The sequence below is a fragment of the Serinus canaria genome, chromosome 6 (genome assembly GCF_022539315.1).
Source record: "Serinus canaria isolate serCan28SL12 chromosome 6, serCan2020, whole genome shotgun sequence".
Lineage (NCBI taxonomy): Eukaryota > Metazoa > Chordata > Aves > Passeriformes > Fringillidae > Serinus > Serinus canaria.
The window spans coordinates 20,701,176-20,721,696 of record NC_066320.1 but is presented as its reverse complement, the minus strand read 5'-3'; the positions used below and the strand labels follow the sequence as shown (position 1 = coordinate 20,721,696).

The window sequence follows — 20,521 nt, the reverse complement described above, 5'->3', positions numbered from 1 at the left end:
ACATTTATTTTTAATTTGATGAAGAGTCTCTTAATTCTGGAGTGAATAACTTCAGTGTCAGGGATCTAGGAAGTCAATGAGGAGGATAACAAATACCTGGCTCAGGAGGATATTTGGGAGGTTGGTGACAATCCAGACCTTACATATTAGAAATAGGTGTCAGTTTCCTAAATGAGGATGAGAGTTCATCACTGTCTCCATCTTTCCTTTGGAAAAAGCTGTGCATTAATGGCCACAAATGGAGGAAGTACCTTTCCTGTATCAAGGAAGATTGTCATAATAGTAAATGGCATTATTTCTAAATAATCAAAGTACTTGTCCTCTGTACAAACAGACTTTTGAGGAATCTTGTACAGATTGTGGGTACCAACCAATTTGAAGATTTCCTCACTTTTCACTATGATTGAAATCCAGAAGTAATTGTCACCCCAATATGTCAACACTTGATTTGCTGGAGTCAAACTACTGGGTCAAATTTAGGTCACTGTTTTTGGTAGCCCTTGCCAATAGGTTGCAAAAAATGTCTTTGAAGGACTGCTAAAGCTACTCTTATCTATGAACCCGGTACCTGAGAGCTGGACAAGCTCCTTTTGCAGCTTCATGTTTATGGGAGGTCTGAATTGCTGATGACCATTTTGGTGGGGCAATGTGGCTTCTACCTGCTTTGGCTGCTGCCACACCTCTGACCTCCCAGGGCCCCTGACAGAAGCCAAAGCAGCCTGGCATTACATCAGCCTGCCCTGTTCCATGGTGTCAGCATTCTCTCTGTGGGATGCCCCTGTCAGACCCCTGCTGTCTCCTCCCAGGGATTCCATGATGATGAAATACCCGTGGTGAGTCCAGCTCATGGGAGAGAACATGAGGGAGGTGTCACACTGTTCCTCAGAAGCATTTATTGTGAGTTTCCACTGCTGGCCACAGCTGGCTACAGAACTCTTGGCTGCATGGACTTTTAGTCTGGTCTGGTAGTTCCTGTGCTTCTAATGAGTAGGAAGCCAAGGAGCTCACTGGAGACTCTGGCTGCAGCCAGGCTTTTACAGCCTCAGCATTTGCCTTCGTAGATCAAACCCACAAGGTCCTGAAAAGGCAGGAGGACGCTTGCTGGCAAATCTAATAATATCTTTCAGAAAACTGTGTCCAGCGTGCCAAATGCTATAAATATGCTGTAAATACGAGGTTCCAACTCTGTCTTTTTCTTTTGGTTTTTCAAATGTCTGTTGCTCATGAAGAGAGTGAAAATGAATGAGAACACAATGAAACAAATTGCAGTTCTAGAGGAACACACTCATCTGCTACCAGGAGGCAGAATTTTCAAAATAGAAATATAGACAAATGATCTCTAATGAGAAAATGATGTAAAAATAATACGGTCACTTTAGAATTTTCTGTCTTCTGTGAGCAGTTGGATATATCTATATCTATATCATCTATATCTATATCTATATCTATATCTATATCTATATCTATCTATATATATATATATATATTTAAATTTATTATTTTTAAATGGGGAAATGACCAATTCTCACATTTCGTTCAGTGTTTTAAATGCAGTTGAAAGTTTATGCCTGGCCCAGTTCATAGAAAACTCATGCATCAATAATGTGGGATTTTTGTGCACTTGGAAGAATGCATTCTATGTGCTTCCAACAGAAAGCAGCCTCTTTAGTATGTACAATATGTTCATTAAATACTTCTCCCTGTTTATACAAGTGCTCATGTCTCCATTATTCATTCAAGCAGAAACTAATACAAAATGTGGCACATCTGCTGTAGCACGTAAAAGTAACTATAGAAAAGAAAAAGATTTTTGCTTAGGAGGAGGTAATTCAGCTCACTTAAGAAGAATTCTGCAGCATGTTTTTTTCCACAGCTGGAATGTCATCTAATTTCTGATGGATATCAGGTGACATTAGAGTCCTACATTTGTTTTAAAAACAGGGGGAGGGGTATTTTCTGTAATTCAAAGCTGAAAATTTTTGTGTTAATGCATTGGTGATGCTTTCAGTGGGAGGGGTGGCTGGAACTCAGGGGCTTTCTGGGGCTCAGGGCTGTACCCTTACTAAGGCACTTAACAGTGTTTTCTCTTGAACCAGGTAGTGTTTATTTTATACTTGCAAAAAAAAAAAAAAACAGTTTTGAGAATTAAAACTGACCAAGGCATTCACCAAGATTCAGATGTTTGCTCCATATTGTGCAACGATGGCCGTTCCCTGTCACAAGACATCTGCTTGCTGGGCTCTCAGCCACTCTCCTATTTCCTTCAAAACCACTAAGAAAGTGATTTCTTTTATTAGTGTTGAATGAGAAAATAATACCAAGCATCCAGTTTTCCTGAAATTGAAATGTTTTCTGGCCCTTCCTGTTATTACAATATTGGTTATCACTACTGAGAAGAGGTTCCCTAACACAGTGTCCACCCAGGTATGCTTTTCATTAAAGTAGTGACATCTGGTTTCACACTCACAGAAACACTGGTGTATGATTTTGCAGATACTCTTTTAAGGTTTTAGAATGAGGGCTTGATCTCTCTGCATGCTTAGAAAGATGGCTGCACTTTAGAGGAAGACTTCTCTGTCCTGGTTTTACGAGGCAGCATCTTGGTCTCTGTGTGCTGGGGAGATCTGAAAAGATCTGAGTGATTTGGAAATTGCTGCTGGCTCCTTGATACTGGAGAAAGTGTTATCATTCCAGGGAATTAATTTGGGAGGGCACTGGATACCAAAGGGCGCAGGGATCATGTACAAGTAAGTGTATGTGCAGTCTCTCACCAAAAGGCTCCCATGCTATTTAAAGATTATTTGCTGCAGGTACAGGGCAGTGTAAGAGCCTTCTTGCTGGAGTAGAGATCTTTGCATTAACTCATCCTGCAGCAATTGCTGTAGGCATTTAGATAAACCAGTAAAGTCTTGCAGTATCTTTGAGCCATGATTTATTCTTTTCTTTTTGGGGAATATAATTAGGTAAATTGAGAAACTCGTTTTGTAAATGCAGCTTTAAAATAACACTCTGCTTTGCCATTCCATTATGTATATCTGCTGTCAACAGTTTATTTTTTTTAATGGGAGTTTCTGAAAAGTTTGGAAGTTTTCTAAATCCTGATACTTTAATGGAGACTGTAGATGAAATATAATCCTCATCTATTCATAACCAGTCAAAAATAAACAATTTTTTCAAGCCATTAGAACATACAGAAGAAAAGTTCATGAACCAATCATTTGGGGCTTTTGGCAGACCATACGGAACTTTTCTAACAGCTATTTATAAGGTCCTAATGTGTTTATTTTCACAATAAATCTGACTTATTGCTGAATGTGTTGGTTTCATAATAAAATAAACACTGAAGATTACAAACACATCCTTTGGTGAAGTCTTCTGAAAGTCCAAAGCTTAATTTAATAAATGTGATATTCTCTATATTCGTTGGGAAATGAGTGCTGACTCTGAGAGGGGAAAAAAAAAAAAAGGGAAAAAAAAGAACAGCCCAAACCCTTGCTTTAAATTACAAAATAAATTGTCATCAAGTTTACATTATAGCTGAGCCATTTGACATGTAAAAAGTATTAATAATTGATAGGTTGATAAGAACTAACAAGCAAAAGAGGGAAGAGTTGTGCTTCAGTGCTGTTGTTGAAGGGCTGAGTGGAAAAATGCTGTTTATTTCTAAATACACAAACTTAATTTACAGATTGTTTAAATTTGCTTAGCTTAATTCTCTAAATTGGGAACAAAGTTACATGTAGTTAGGCTGCTTTAAAGTGCTCTGAAAGTTTTAGCATTGTGGCTTTTACTCTTTTAATTGGAAGAATTTATGTCATCGTCCTGTAAATCAAACTATTTGTGCAATTTCTCCAGTATTTTGCCCATTGCCAGTACCTGAGGTGAGCATCCTACTCTTCTAAAGTTACTGGCTTTGTTACCCATGTTGTTGAGTCATATTTTAGCTCAGATAGATAGAAAAATTATCAAATCTTCAGAAAAGAATAATCAGTCATCAAAACCCTTTCTTTTCTTACAATATGTCTTCAGAAGCCCTGGCTGTGTGTATGTGAATGTCCTCATGAGGCAAATAATTCCTAATTCTTTCAGTGAATCTTGCTAAGCTCTTGACCTCAGTGATGCATTTCAGTAATGAGACTGTAAGTTAATTGCATATTGTGTTAGAGGACTTCCTTCTGTCAGCTTTAAATATTTTGCTTTTGTACTTCATTAGATATTCCCATGTTCTTGTAAGATGAAAATGTATCACTGCCAAACCATCAAATAGACTTCTGTGTTGGTTTCATTTTTTGTTTGTCTCTAAATGAACTTTATCTTTTCTTCGCGTTCAAGTCCCTTCAGACTTCAACCAAACGCTTTAGGTTCCACATAATGCAAAGCTGCTTTATGTAAGTTTTATTGTCCTTCGTGGATGTCCAATTGCAAGGGTGAGAATTGAACTTGGCTGGGATTTGGTGTAATGCTGAGCATCCAGTGTCACACCACTTTTTGTAACATAGCATTGTTTCAATATATCATTTATTTTCAAAAGAACTTGAATTGTGGCCATAGAATGTGCTTTATGTGCACGCTTTGTTCTCAAATAGAAGCCTGCAGGATCTCAAACAATTAAAAAGAAGTTGTCATTCCAGTTGCTGAAGTGCTTTGGGGATAGTTTGGGAACAGCTCCAAGGGACATGCCTGGGAGGGTGGACCTGGATAGCAGATTGTTTTTAAGAAAACATCCTTATTCTGAGTGATTTTGTGTAAAAGAAGAAAGAGACCATTGAAATCCATTAAAAATACTTTGTATTTTTGAAATGGTTTTTAAAGCTTAGAGAAAAATGGACCAGCTGGACTAAGGATCTTAATACACTGCACAGTAGTTATCTGTTTTCTGGGTGACACAGCAGGCATTTATAAATACCAGAAATGTTGGCCTATGCCAGGTTTGGGTTGTTGAGTTTTTGTTTTGGTGGAGTTTTTTCAGCAATGGGACAGCCTTTTTCTGCTACTCAGAAAGCTGCAGATTTCTGATATTTCTATCAGGAATTACTGTCCTGTAGAGCTTTTTATGGATATTTTGTCTTCCCAGTGAATTATTTAGGCTGTGTTTGATTAGTTCAAAAGAAAAAAAGGTTATAACAATAAACATAGTCATCACTTTTCCCATTTTTCTGAAAGTAATTAAGACTCTACTGGCATGAGTTCACACTGTGGTAGCCTATAAATCTTGTGCAGATCCTTAACACTGGTGTCACATATACATTAGTTAAGTCAGAATGAACACCTTAGTTGGGAAGGAGGGTTTTGGTGTAATCATATTGTGAAGACACTGTGCCCAAAGAAATGCTCACAGTTTATAGAATTAGCTTCAAATGAACTCCAGCATCAGAGCAATCTGGGACACTTTCATTTATGTAAATCATGTATTATTAAATTTTGTTTCAGCTTCTACCTTGTATTTCTGTTGTGTTTGAAATAATTCTAAGACAAGAATTTCTTTGACTTCATTCTCTCTTCAGTCTCTCAGAGGTCAGGGACAAAACTTGGACGAATTTTATTCTGATCTCTTTAGGGCAGGGAACATAAGATTTTTGGCTGATCCTGCAGATGATTGTATGTGGGTGAGCTCATGACCTGTCATTCTATATATATCCAGAATAGGAAAAAATGTGTTTGCACAGCACAAAAGAGCTCCAGCCTTGACTGGGGCCTTCTGGAGTTTTCTGTATTTTCTTTTGTTGTTGTTGTTGTTCCTGGAAACAAGTGATTCAGCCAAAAATATACAAGAGTACAAGAATAATTTTAGTTCTAGTTGATGCAACCCTGGATATCAGCTTCTATATTTTATTTAGCATGCAAATGGCCAGATTTATCAGCTTAGTGGAATGTAGCAGTACTTGGTCATGTCTAATGGTTCTACAACCCTGTGGTTCTAGATAGTTAATGTGTACTGTACTATCCCACCCTCTTAGTGAATCAAGAGTAACAACTTAATCTAAATGTTTACCAGATTTCTAGAGGAATTGCAATACTATAACTTCTGACAATCTCCAACATTGAAGCTACAGTAAAATTACAAAGGTAGCAAATTAATCACCCATACAAATGTTCCAATTCTAATATCTTGCCATGAAACAGTACAAATCCTTACTGAAATGGGTGCACAGATCAGTACACAGTCTCTCAGAATCTACTGGTATATGAAAATTGCTTTTTTGCAAAAAAAAAAATTGCCTAATTCTCTTTTGTTCTCTGCACTTGTAGGTACTGTGTCACGGAAAAGCTTTAACTCATGCCACCTATATAATGTAGTTTTGGATCAGTCACCCACACATTGCATGGAGTCAAAGTTAGAGTGACTATATTTAGCTCAACAAGAGGAGCCTTCATTCAAAACAAAGACAAAAAACCCCACCTGTCAACTGTCAACATTTCCAACGCTCATATTTTTTTTAATAGCAGCATTCACCAAGCCAGCACTTAAAAAGCAACAAAATGAATAGTTAAATACATTTTCTATTGTATAAATACAATACATTTTTATTTCATGCATAAAAAACAAATGTGTTGTCATCGTCAGTTAAGGAGAAATACATACATAATGGGACCTAAAACTGCTGAATTTGTCTGATGATGATGGATTTTGCTGGATTTTTAACTTGTAGATTTTGACTTTATCTGCCAAATATTTTTGATACCTCTATAAAAATTCCATTATCACTTTCATTGTTGACTATTAATGTTTCAATAACTAATTTACATTTAAATTTCTTGAAAACCATATAGAATATTGTGAGTTATCAGGAGAGCTTGCAGCTAGAGAGGGAGATATGCTTCTCATTTTTTGGTCCTCTGTGCAATAGATGTCTGCATATGTTTGTTTTTTTTAATATGCTGACAATTTCAAAATCAAGTTATTTTAAATATACTTTTCTTGAGCTGAAAAACTTATTTTCAAAGTAAGTGAAAGAGTCTTAACTGCTCTCTACCCTTTTGATTATTGTATGAGTTCTATTTTTCTTGAGTTTAGGATGATTGAGATACTGTGTAATGTTTATCTTATTTCATACACTATTTGGCAGGAATGTGTTGGTGCAGTTACTTTCACAAATGAATGTGCTCAAAACAGTGACAAGTGAATGATGAAATTTGGGCCTATGTGCTTACCTTAATACACATCTTTTCAAATCAAAAGACTGCTGAAAAAATTTAACAGCAAGACTGTTTTCCTTTCAGGACAGTCCTCTTGTTAATGAGTCTGTGTCCAAACAATGGCAACATTTCTTTTCTTTGTGTTTTTAATTACATTGCCTAAATAAGACCATAATTGCTTCAGCATTGTATTTGATTTTCACACAATTTTTCGTAATTGACATTTTAAAAACAAATTATCTTTAGCTTCTTAATGTGAAAAATACTATATATTGAGGGATGAGCACGTAATCTGTGTGAATTTAATGTTTTGTTAAGTCATTAACACTAGGTTGTTTGTCTGTCGAATCAACGACCTTTTGATGGCAACAGAGATTTCACTGTAATAGTTTTTAATATTCTTCTTTTCCCATTAGGGCAAGGAGCACCAGTTTTAAAGCAGCCTCTCTTTCACTTTAATATGAATAGATAAATTGTCAAAGCTGCCAACAAGAATGCTTCCCAACTACAGGGTACGTTGTAAGCAACACTGCATGCAGTGTTCTTGCTGGTAAACACAAACTGTGCACAGTTAGTGGTGCAGCTTCCTTCTCATCCTTCAGTTGAATTTAATGAGCTGAACACTGATGAGGTTTTTGAGAATTGGGTTAGTGTGTGCTGAGTGGGAGACAGATATGGGATGACATTTTCTCTGAGTTGCCCTTTCCCACCACTTATCAGCAGAGGGGAAAGGATAAGAGTGGAATATGTGCACAGTGTATATTGTTCCAGAGGAAAATGCTGCTCTTCAGAATTAACCCTTTTAAAAGTGCTCTATATGGAAAAAGAAGCTCAAAATCATATTTAGCCTCATGATCCATGTCTTTGTGAAATGATAAATTGGTTTTAGAAATATTGCCTGCAGTGTTTCTAATGGGTATTGCACTGTGCCATTACTTAGAAATTGGAGTTGCAATCCCAAGAATGTACCTTAGCACTCTGAGTTGGAAAGGAGCAAGTGTCACATTAATTATGCTCTCTGCCCTGCTTTCCCACTCCTGTCTTGCTTGGGTCTTGCTGGATTGAAGAGAAAGCTGATTCTTGTCTTGGCCTATTTCAAAACCATCTGAAAACAGCTAAAAACAAACTAAACCCAGCCAAATGGGTAGTAAATAATATATACAGTCCTTAAACAGAAAATTTAGCAGCTTGCTAGCTGAGGAAGTTGCTGAGGCTCCCATCAGCAACCAGATATAGTAGACTTTGTGCTTCTCAGCACTGTCACGTGTAGAACAAATACTTGGCTTTCAAAATGTAGTTCTCAGCTGTTCTTTGGAGGCCTAAGCTCTTTATACAGTGAGCAGGGAGAATTAGGTCTGTAAGAAGAGAATCCAAACCAGCCATCATGGCTGAGGGACTGAACAGGCATTGAGCCCATCAGAAGTGCTGAAGCCTGACAATTTTTTTTCCTGGGACTGGGATTTGCAGCCTAATACTTCCACTGAAACCATTCCTCTTTATAGGCATAACTGACTCCATACTTTATTTGAAATGGGGTCATAAAAGAAGGTAACTGTGCTTTCTGTACTGGCCTGCTGGCTGGAGTATCTGCTGTGGAGGAGAAGGACTCAGGTTCACCCTGAGCACATCACACATTCCCTTGCCTCTGTGGGAAAGGCCTTAACCAGGATGTAGATCTTGTTGAAGTGGAGCTGTGCCAATGTGTATTCAACTGTTCAAGATTTATGGGGCCAGAAAGAAAAGAACAGAAGCAGACGAGTGCCAAGGGTATTTCTTCAACAAGGAGATAATGGGTTTTGCTGTAAACAGTTATTCAATAACGTATAAAAATACTGTTTTAGGGAACAGAGATTCCAGCCAGTTTCTTTAGCTCCTGTGTATTTCAAATGTAGTTATCCATCCCTTCTGGGTGAGGATGGTACAAAACAGTGTCTTCCATTTCTCCAGCTGTAATTGGTTCCTGTAGGAATGCTGCATGGCATGTTTTGCCTTTCCCTTGGATGCTGGGCTGTGCTTTGCTTTCATGGCTTTGCTGATGGCATCCCCTCAGCCTGCCTGGTCCCACAGAGAGCCAGGGGGTCTGCAGGTCTTGCCTGCAAATCCCAAAAGGGCTCTTGCGTGTCACCAAGCTCTGAGGTGCTGGGCATGCCCAGCGCCCTGTCTGAAATTTGGGGAGTAGAAAAGAGGAGGCTGAAGTAGCTGCAGCCCTTGGGACACGTAGGAGGTGAAGTGGGGGCTGTGAATTGCACTCTGGGACTTAGAACCAGTGCTCCACTCGAGTTCTACTTTAGCTGTCTAAGTGCTTTTTTGGAGCCAGGCCAACACTTCCCCTGCCGTGCTTCTGGTGACCAGTGTATATTGTCATGGCCCTGCTAGGCATTAAGTCCTTTCTGAGTTTGATATGCTTTGAGTACTTGAAAGTGTTGAAAATTATTTCTGCCATTCAGGGCAATTGATTTGAAGAGATTATCCAGTCCTGCTTTTCGTTCCAGCAATGTTTGTGTGCCAGTTTGTGAATGCTTTACACGACTTGACTGGCTGTGCCCCAGCATTCTTTACTGATACTGCTTGTATGAATTTAACAGGTATTTTATGTCTCAATATTCGCTAAATGAAAATAACCTAGGAAAGGAAGACTCTAAATAACGTGTGCATTATTTATGGAGCCCTATGCCTACTGTTGCTAATCTGTTGAGGTGAGTTATAGTAAAAATTCTCAGGAATTCTTTCTCAACATTTCAAAATAGAAATTAAAGTCAAAATAGGAAAGTTGGAGTGACCTGCTCCTCAGGAAGCTGGTTTAACATCAGGCCATCTCTTAGGGAAATCTCCGGTCATCTTTTAATAAGACACTTGAATTCTGCTGGTGTACAAATAGCTGTAAAGAACTTTAATTCACAGTTACCTAGAATTGAAATCAGCATCACAGAGCTATTGTTCAGTCTGTTGGCCATCCTATTGGAGTCTTTGGAGGAATAACAAAGTGTAGCCCTACTGATGTTTAGTAATATAAAGCTTAGGATGTGATAGATTAGTGAAGCCTCATCTGTGCAAATTTCCTTCATTAAGAGATGCAGGAGATATTTGAAATACAAGATCTACTTTAACTTGATTATTGATTATTACTTACATATTTACTGCTACTACTACTATTATATAAAATTATTAAAATTGTTTATATTATGTAATTTAAATATTTTGAAGCATTCTCTATGCTATTGTATTTTGCTGGTACAATGTTCATTATCTTTATGCTCCGTATGTCTCATGTAATCGAGATATGTTTGCTTTTATATACAGGATTTAATATATTATGACTTTAATAATAATATATATCTTTATATATCACATTAATTATCCTAGTATCTATAAGTTTCATAAGAAGACTACAGAAGAATTACTACAATTACATTTTTAGTAAGAATGAAGTTTGCAAGTGATGATCATAAATCAAATTTCAATAATTCATTTTGCTGGACAATAATGTCAAGCAGCTATTTTTATTTTTTGTCTAAAAAGCATTTGGATCCCAGTCTAGTATTGTGAAGTGTTTTATGAGTAGGCACTGGATTCACCACCTTTTAAAAGGGCAAAACTTGGTGTGTTTCTTTTCAGGTGTAAAAGACTAAAATGTTTCAAAATGGAAGGGACAAATATAAGACATATATTTTTGTTAAATGTAATCCCAGGGAAATAGTTTAGTGGAAATACTTCTTCAAAATTATTACAGTTGTTACATGAACAGGAAACAGTCAGAACATGACAAAAGCCAGGAATTTCTTCTTGAAATTGAGAGGATCGGAATGTAAGCAAAGGGAATGAAATACATGGTAAATTACTAGTGGTTAAAAGTGAGAGAATTGATTAGAAACAGAATGAAAGAAAGTTGTGTTAGACAACTGCAGGCGGGAATGAAAGGTTATAATTTGCAGATCACTTTTGGTGTCAATTTAGAATTAAGAGCGTCTTTCCTGTTAGTGCAAAGCACTTGTACAATTAAATAAAGTGCCAGTTCCTCAGGGTCAGCTGTAGCTGCATTCCTGACCCAGAGCAGTCTAATGGTGTATGGGTTTGGATACATTTATTTGATGTAAGAGTTGCTATTCCAAGGAATTATTTTTATATGCCTCTTAAAATGCAGGTATGTAAGACTACTTGGCAGTGTTTCTTTGGAGTTTTGGTTGAACTCTTGTTGTTGAGTCATAGTTTTCCTGCAGTATAAATTTTTACTTTATGAAACAGTTGATTAGACACCAAAATTGTTCCTGCCTTAGCACAAACATTAAGAGTTTGATCAGGGCATTGTATATTAAAAAAAAAATAAAATATGTTCTATACAAAAATTCAATATTATGATAAGTGACAAGAATATAAAATAAACTCACTTGTAAAGTTAGTTTATAGGGCTGTCTAAATCATGTGTGATTTCTTTTTCCTGGGATTTTTTTTTTTTTAAATTTATGTAAGAAAGTTTAGCTGTATTTCAGCACATCACTTAATTAAATTTATGAACATCTCGGCTTCTGTTTCCCGTTAGGACCACAAAGAGTTCTCTTAGTCTGATGTGCAGTCAGCCAAGGTCAGCCCACCACAGATGATTTATCCATCTGAAATTTTACATAGTGATGTCATTAAGATAACACATGATTTGTGTCAGATGCTGTCATCCTTTAAGAAGATGTAGCAAGAGCAGATTTATAAATACACGTGTTAAAGTGGCCACCACAAAGTCCCTTTTCTTCCAGCAGATTCTTGCTCAGTAATGGAGCTCTCCCAGAGCTCCGACAGCCCTGGGAGGAGTTGAGAGGGCTGTTCATACCTAACCACCAGCTTTTGTGTGCCACCCATGCCTGGAGGAGAGTTTGATGAGTAAACTGAATTATTTGTGGATCCCAGGCCTGACCTAGGAATCCTGTGGAAATAAAGCATTATTTCTGAGGGCCTGAGGGAAAGGCAATGTGGTGAAAGTAGAAGAGATGCCATGACATAAGGTATGAGTAAATAAGCTGGGAAAAGTTCTGTTCCTCTGTGTGGTGAGAAGGATTGATAAGGAAGGGATGCCTCACTGAACAAAACATGCCATCAGCAATAATGATCTCCAACAATAACATACTCCTTCTTTCCCTGCATCCTTTTTTTGTTTCCTTTCCTGTTTCCTCCATTTTTTTGGTATTCTTTCAGGCTATGAAGACCAGCAGGTGATCCTGTGGACCCAGCTACTGTGGCCCCAGCTATTGTGTGTTGTTTTGTATTTGTTGATTTTTGTTTGGTTTTTCAATAATCATTGCATATCCTAAGGCTGAATAACTGAAACTTTTATATAAGCAAATGAAAATTTATTTTAAACCCTAAGATTTTGCCTAAAACACTAGTGATGAAACAAGACATGAAAATCATTGAAAAAGAACATTTCAAAAGGGACCAACAGAGACAGGTTAAGTATGTGCCTACTTATTATTATTTAGAATAGAATATATTTTGGCTTGAAATAATTATTGGCAGTTCTGAGATAGAAGAAATAAGATTTTTTAGTTTCTTTAAAATAATTTTTACTTGAGAACCTCAACATACACATTGTATAGAATATAAAGAATATGGCAGAGTTTAAATAATGGGTAGAAATTATACATTCACATAGAACCTCTGGTCTTATTTTTCAGCTCATCTGTAGTTTGCTCATCTGTATTTTACATGAAATCTTAGCAAAAATTATTTTAAAATTTCTGACATTTACCTGCAGGAAAGTGAAAATTTATAAATTGTGCACTGAAAATACTGAAGGAGGTACTGCAGAGGGCTGACATTAACCCTCATTTCTGCAGAAGACAATTCTGCATGCCTTCTCATTAGCACATGTGGTTGATTTTTGAAAAACTAAAATTTGTCCATGTTATTACCAAAGACCCAGTTTATATAAAACAGGGCGTTCTGGGGAGGGGTTCTCAGACCAGTCTTCCAGCAAGATTTAATTCCTCTGAGTTAAACTCCTTATAGGCAATTCTTGCCTGTTATCCTTGAACTACTTACTGGCAGTTTAAATTGACAGGATTTCTGTGCAATTAATGTTGCCTCTAACACTGACTGAATGAAGTGTTCAGGTGGTTTCTATATTTGCTTCCCCCCTCCTATTCTGGAAAGGGCTTCCTTCTCTATCTGATGCTGGAATGTATCTGGGCATTGCCATATTCCCAGGTAAACAGGAAGACCTGGAGGTGGGAGGAGATCACTGCAGTGATGCCTTGTCCCCAGTGCTGCTCACATCTCCCATCAAGAGCTGAATAATTACTGCAGGTCCCTGGACACAGTGTCTGTGTCAGTGTCCATGTTCTTTGTGGTATTGTTAATTAAGATTCCTTTTTAATGAAACCCTGAAGCAAAAGTAAGAAGGAAGAAAGATGGAGTTGCTCCTTGACTTTTTTTAATTGATTCACCTTGGGTTTCAAAGTGCTCTACTTCTCTATTATGAAAACAGTACAATGAAATAAACATAGTAGGAAAGATGATTCCTATTTTCTTGATCTACACTGAGTAATTAACTTAGTTTTGGCTCAAAAGTACTCCTAGATTAATCTGTGTGCCATCTGCAGATACTTATCTTTCCTTTACACCTCAGGCTAAAATTTATTCCTCTTTCCTTTGCATGTTTTAAGTCATGAAATCTCAAATTGAAATTCAATAACAAATCACTTGAGGCTTTCCAACTCAATCTGTATACAGTAATAGAAAAAGAATCAAAATTTCCTTAAAAAAAGCCCCACCCAAACCTCCATGATATGATGGATGTATATTTTAAGGTTCTCATATCTAACAGAACAACACATTTTCATTACACTGATACCTCTGATAATTTGGTATAAAAATTTAAATCTCCGTATTTTATTATGAAAGATTAATTCAGATGCACTTTTGAAAATTTTTGATAAATTTCCAGTATTTCATGCTATTTTTGTACTATAATTCCAGAATTTGAAATTTGACCTAGGAATGTTGAATGCACAGTGCTGAAATCTGTAACAGCCAAAGCAATGCAGTCTCAAAATGTGGAATAGCTACTCCTTTCTCAGAGAAAGTGTGTTTTACCCACTTTCTATGTGTCTGTTTTACATTTTATTTGGTCTGTGTGTTTCGTTTAAAAAAAAAAAAAAAAAAGTTGAGGATACTTTTCCCCTGACTTTTTAATTTTCTTTACAGTTTTCTCACAGGCTGGAATTAATCTCTGAACTATTTTACTTTTCTTTTTTTTTCTTTCTTCCCCCAACAATTAGCTTTTTTGCAGGGGCGTGGGGCACATGTCAAGAAATGTAAGCCATGATGAGCTGCCTTCTAGGCATGAATACAGAGAGAAGTCCCAGTAGGTGCAGAATTTAAGGAAGCCTCTGGCTCTTTGCATCTACCAAAGGTTTCTGTGTTCCTCCTGTCTCTCCACAGTTATGGACAGACACAAGTTCTGCCATGGTAATCAGCATAATGCCAGATCTGTCACTGTACACCAAGGCCTTGTTGCCAGCAGGGAGGCATTTTCTGCTGGCATTGCAGAGTTGTGGACACTGAAACCCACTTTATTTGCTCTCAGCATTTATTTCTTCTGACCTTTCAGTCTTGTTTTAGCCCCATACAACTGCTCCAAGTGATCCTTGGGGCTGGGTGGCACAGTCACTCTGTCTTCAGTCCCCAGGTTACAAGTGCCAAGCATCTGCTTCTGTGCCTGATGTGATCTCACCACGTATCTCTGGGTTTGTGGCATAAAAAAGAAAACATATAGGAACAGTTGCATATGTTTGGAATGCTGAATTTTTATTTCTTAAAAACATTCCAAAGTAGAAGAATCCAGAAAGCATAGATGATTTTTCTTTATTTGAAAAGGCATTTAAATCTGAGCTATCAATAACAAAATGCTGAAAGTAGGGACAGGTACCAAACATCTTTGCAACTATATTCTGGTTGGTCAATGCTATATTTAGAATGAAACTGCATTAATTAATCTTTTAAAATGTTATTTTCTATCATATACATTATAAAAATGTATCCAAAAATTTGTACTGCCTGTCTATTTTTTTTTATCTTGTTTCACCAAGCTTTTTTTGTCATTTGCTTCTTACTTGGCATGCTGCTCCTTCAGTACAAATACCCTGAGTCTGACATTCTTGCTCTAGGACTATTACTGTGAAAATGAAATAACTTATAAGATTCTGTGGGATTCTTTGAGCAAGCAAACGACCATAAAGCCTCTCTCTGTTTTGTTTCAGCTGCCATTATTAGCATTTTGTTTTACACTTTTTGACATGCTCCTAAATAACGAAATAACTGCCAAATTACCACAGCACATTTGATGTGAATGAGTCATCAGCCTTAAATTAAAAACCAAAGTGTGATGACCTTTCTGTTGTTCTGCATGTCATAATTGCCATCAAGTGATGGGTCTGAAACCTCCAATCAGTCATTAGCACCTTGAATGGACAGCAGTCATGTTTTTGTCTAGTCCTTAGGGTCTATTGTTTTAGGGAATCCAACCAGTAATGGCTTGGATTAAAAAGGGGAAATTAAAGGAAAATGCATCATCAGCATGCTAAGCAAACAAAAGACCTATAGCCTCTGTGTCTGGAAAGGCAGACCATTATTGGACAATTATTGTCCATATTAAAGTGCATGTTTATGTTTATTATCTGATGTTTCTAACTAAAAAGAGTTTTGTCATTATCTCTTGGAACTTAACTGAGATGTAACCATAACTTTTCTCATTCTGGAAATTAGGTTAAATATCTACTCTCATAATTTAAAAAAAATTAAAATTAAGATAACAAATGAGCTGTGGAGTTCCATGGAGCACGTTAGTTAATTTAGTTCCTGATGATGGTACAAGGTAACTGATGTTACCTAATCTGCCTATTTAATGAGATATGCTTGTTCAACAATGCATTTCCCAGCAATGGAGATGAAAATAAGTTTTTATTATATCTATGCCAGCAGAGTAGAGCAAGTTACTGGCTCCTGTACAGATTGGTACCTTTGAAATGTCTTCAAAACACATTTTGGCAATATCAACCTAATTCTTGTTTCTTGTATTCAGGAGTATTGACATCTTGTATTTTGCCATCATGACAGCCCTGACTGTCGGTGTCATGAAGGCAGAATAGGTGCTGACTCTTGTCTGTCATCACTGGCTATGCCTCTTTCCTCCTGCAGTGACCATAATCTTTTCTTCAGAGGTCTCAAGTCTGCATTCATTTCTTGGGCAATGGTGACATTTAGTTTAGCTGTAATATTTCACATGAGAAAGAAGTGGAAGATGTGACCTTATTATTTTTTTTTTTGTCTGCCGTTGTTGTTTCATCGTAGTATGCAAAATATGGAAAGTCAGTCATATTTCATTGGTATTTGGCATTTGCTCAACAACTGATTGCTCTTCTCAGAGCTTTTTTGGAAAGTTTGCAGCACCATAATGACAGCTTTCTAAACACAGATGTCCTCTTGGTACAACCTATAATTTTTTATGAAAGATGTATCGATGTCAGGAATTTGAACAAAGTATTGGAATTAGTTGAATATTCTTGTTGTGAATATGTATTCAAAATATCTACAGTTCTTATATTGTAAGTTAGAGAAAGAATATGCAATGTCTGAAGGCAAAGATGTTGGTACAAAACAACAAGAATATAGTTTAAGATAAAGTGGTTCCTTTGTTAATGGACTGTCTAGACTTCAGTGACCCTTTCCCCACTATGTTCTGTACTGTGTAAGTGCACACAGTGACCTTGAAGCATCAAGAATCTCAAGGATACATTCAGATAATCAGGGATTCGACCACAGAAGATGTCTAGTAGCTGAGAGGCCTGGAGTAGTTACTGAATGTTCTTGTGATGTCCCATTGGTAGCCTGTTGCTCTTGTTTCACTTACCTCTCAGCTAAGCCATCAGGAAGTGAATGCTTCAAACATAAATTCCCCTCCTCAAGTCAGCAATTTTTCTTAAGGTTTCTCTTAAGAATGTAGAAGTCCTTTGAAAGCTTAATGTGTAAATTGATAAACTTCCAGCAGCTTGTGGTTCTTAGTAAAGGATTCCTTGATTGTATTTACCTGTGGGCCTATTATTTGCAAATACCTACAGATAAGAAGACAGAGCTTAATGGTTGTATGTAATTTATGTCAATTCAGACTTGCAGGTGAAAAGGTAAGTCTCCTCTGTAACCATTTGAGATTGTTTTTTAATGATAACAGAGTCCATTCTATATTGTTCTTCTACCTATTTAGGTCAAGTTAAGATCAGACTACCCTGCAGGAAGTTTATCTAGCAACTATAATGATATTAGGGGAGACATAGTTCAGTAAATATTTTCCCATTTTGATTTTGTGCAGCTCTGCAGCCAGGATATAAGTGCTGCAGTTTTTATGACTACAGCTAACTTCATGCAGCTTCCCTCTATCTGTACTTGTACATGGCACTTGGTTTTGATTTATTTTCAGGTCTATACTCCCACACCACTAATGACACGTCGTTCAGATTCAGAATAGATACTTTCAAGTTAGAATACAGCATCAGAAATGATGGAAAATCATAACTGTTAGTTAGAAAATGCTTTCTTTTGGGACTTCAACTGGGTCATGCTGTGGTCATTCAATATTATGATACTGGGGTTCTTTCCCTTCTCTCTTGCTTTTGGTTGATGATAAAATCACTTGTCTGGTATATGTGCATGTGTGTGGTCCAGCCTGGGCTGCTCTTGGGCTTCTGTTGGATCATGACCTTTTGCCAAACCTCAGCAGTAGCTCTTGGGGGAAAAAATGTAAACATACAACCAAATTTACTCTGGTTTCTTTATTTAGCTCAGTGCAAGTTAATTCTAATTGCTATAAGGCTTCAATATGACAAACTTTTTCCTAAATCAGAAAATGGGAGAAGCTAATTTAATTTTTTAATTATAGTAATTTAGTAAAAAATACACGTGGCTGGGAAGAAAATGGGATCTCCTAATGCAGAAATACGAATTTTAGGTGTTTAGCAGTTGTAATAATTTTATTTATTAATTTTATTCACATTAAAAGAAGTGTTCAAGGATCAAAAGGAATAAAACACCTATTTTTTTAGGCCAGAATTTTGTGGAAACATTATGCAATAATTCTAATTGCTAAGAAAGTGCCAGAACTGTGGGCAGTGTGTAATTATCTACAATTTTCTGCGAACATCCTTACAAAAATGAGCTACCTATTTTAAGTGTAATTTCCAAAATAAGGAAGGCAGATGTCTTGTTTGTGTCAGTGTAAGTGATGGACACTTTTCCATGTAATGGTCTACCTTCTACTAACATTAAATGACCTTTTTTTTTTCCTGTAGGTGATAGTTGAGGGTTGTGCTGGTTTTTCCAGTGTGGTTACAAGTTGTGGGGAAACAGGGCAGAGTTTCCATAAATGAGAACATAGAAGATTTCAGTAAATGGAAGGCATTTTGTCTACTAGGTTATTTTGACTCATTAAAACTCACCTGTCAACAGTTAGCCTCTTACCCTGACTATTTTATGTTTGTTCTGAGCTGTTACCACTGTTGGCTGCAAGAACTGATCACTTTGCCTGATTGCAACTTTCAGAACCATTTAGATGAGTTAGCAGTTAACACAGAATATATGTAATTGATATAAAGATTAATTATAAAACTGGCAGTTTCTCCTGCCTAAAATGCCTATGTTTGCATATGTACTATCCCTCTTAAGTTGTTTACAAGTGTGTAAACACTTTAGTGTAAAGCTTGAGATAGGTTTTTGCTTTGTCTTATGAGTTATACGAATATGGCTGTTCCATGATGAAAACAGTAATCTTCCAGTCTTTTAAAATAGATTTACTTCTGCAAGTTAAATCACTTTGACCTGAGTAGTTACATATTCAACATACTGTACGAGCAAAAGGGGTAGACCCAAATGTTTAGTATTGAATATTTGAATGTTAAAAAAAATAAGGCTTTGACTCACCCACAGAACAAAAACCCTAAATCATCCAAGGAATAAACACTTGTGTAAATTAATTTTTGCCGACCAAAAGACTCATCCTTGCAAGCTGACTCTGGAGAAAGGTGTGCAGAACTTTTGTTTAAGCAGTTTTATTTATGATAAAGTGTGGAAAACTCACAGTTAAAGAAATGGTCAGAACTTCTTGAGTGAATGAAGACAATGAAAGATAAATCTAGTAGCTGCCGCTGATACCAGGGAAATAAGACGAAAATGTTTGATCACAAAATATTTTTAAATAAACCCTAAATCTTCTTCCAGTTCTTAGAGATTATTCTGAAAGACTGTTAGTGCTGCAGGCTGAAAGGTGTACTTGACTCTTTAAAGAGTCCAATTCAGATCTTAGTTAGGGGCAAATCACTCATCGACATTGTTGCTGTAATAGAATGGGTATGAGACACGAGTTTTTGGAGCTGTATTCAAGAGATGTGCAAAAATTACTAGTAAAGTGCAGAAATACTTATTTATGGTTTTGACTGAGAAAATAAAATATATCCTTCTGGGAAATAAACATTTGGGATGAAATCTTGCTGTATTCAGGCCAATCACAGGTAGCGAACTCAAGCTTTCAGCTGGAGTGCATTTTATCTGCAGTAAAATAAAAGTCATGAATAAGATTATTCCTGTCTGTTGATCCATCCATGCTTTGGTTGAGTCAAGCAGTGCATGTGCTGTAATTTCTGAAAGTGGCCAGCCTGAGAACCAGCACTGAAATTAGTGAGCGCCAGTTGCTCCCTATGAGTTGCAAATTGTCAGAAGATGATCACTGCCTACAAGAATTTACAGCATTTGTCTCCTAGCCCTGCTTATCTAGTTGCACTGAAGGCACTTCCTCAGGGTTCACCTCACAAAAGTCTTTGAGACAGTTCAGCAGTGAATCTCTGGGGGACTGAGCTGAGAGCAGTGTCATGGCCCCAAGCTCTGTGTCAAGAGCAGACAGGATTACTAATGCCAGTGAAATATTCTTTACCTGTAAAACAGCCAATGCTCTGGATTGTCAGCAAGTACAAAATGAAGCACCAATCTGCCAAACAGGAGAACCTGCCTGTATTTCAGAACAGAAACCTGACCTGTCTGTCTGTCTCACATGCCAACTGCTTTGCCTACACCAGGTGGAAATGAGAAATTTATTAAGTGTAAAGTGCACAGTACAATGAATAAGCAAGCTAAAAGGCTGTTGTTTTGCTGACTAATTATTTAATTCACTCATTGATTAAAACATTTTTTCCTGGGGCGAGAAAGGCTGGTAAGCTTGTTTTGAAAAGTATAAATAGGAAAAGTAGAATTAAAGCAAACAGATTTTTTTTAAACATCTAATCTTGAACATCTTACTTTGAAAAATATGTTTTTATAAACTGCAGATGATGCACTGTTTTTGATGCTACTAGTTAAA

General features: G+C 36.9%; 1 protein-coding gene across 1 annotated transcript in view; it reads left to right on the top strand.

Moving 5' to 3' along the window:
• LOC103813901 (adhesion G protein-coupled receptor A3) overlaps positions 1-20,521 on the top strand; it is a 252,743-nt gene that overhangs the window by 74,978 nt on the left and 157,244 nt on the right. The window lies entirely within an intron of this gene.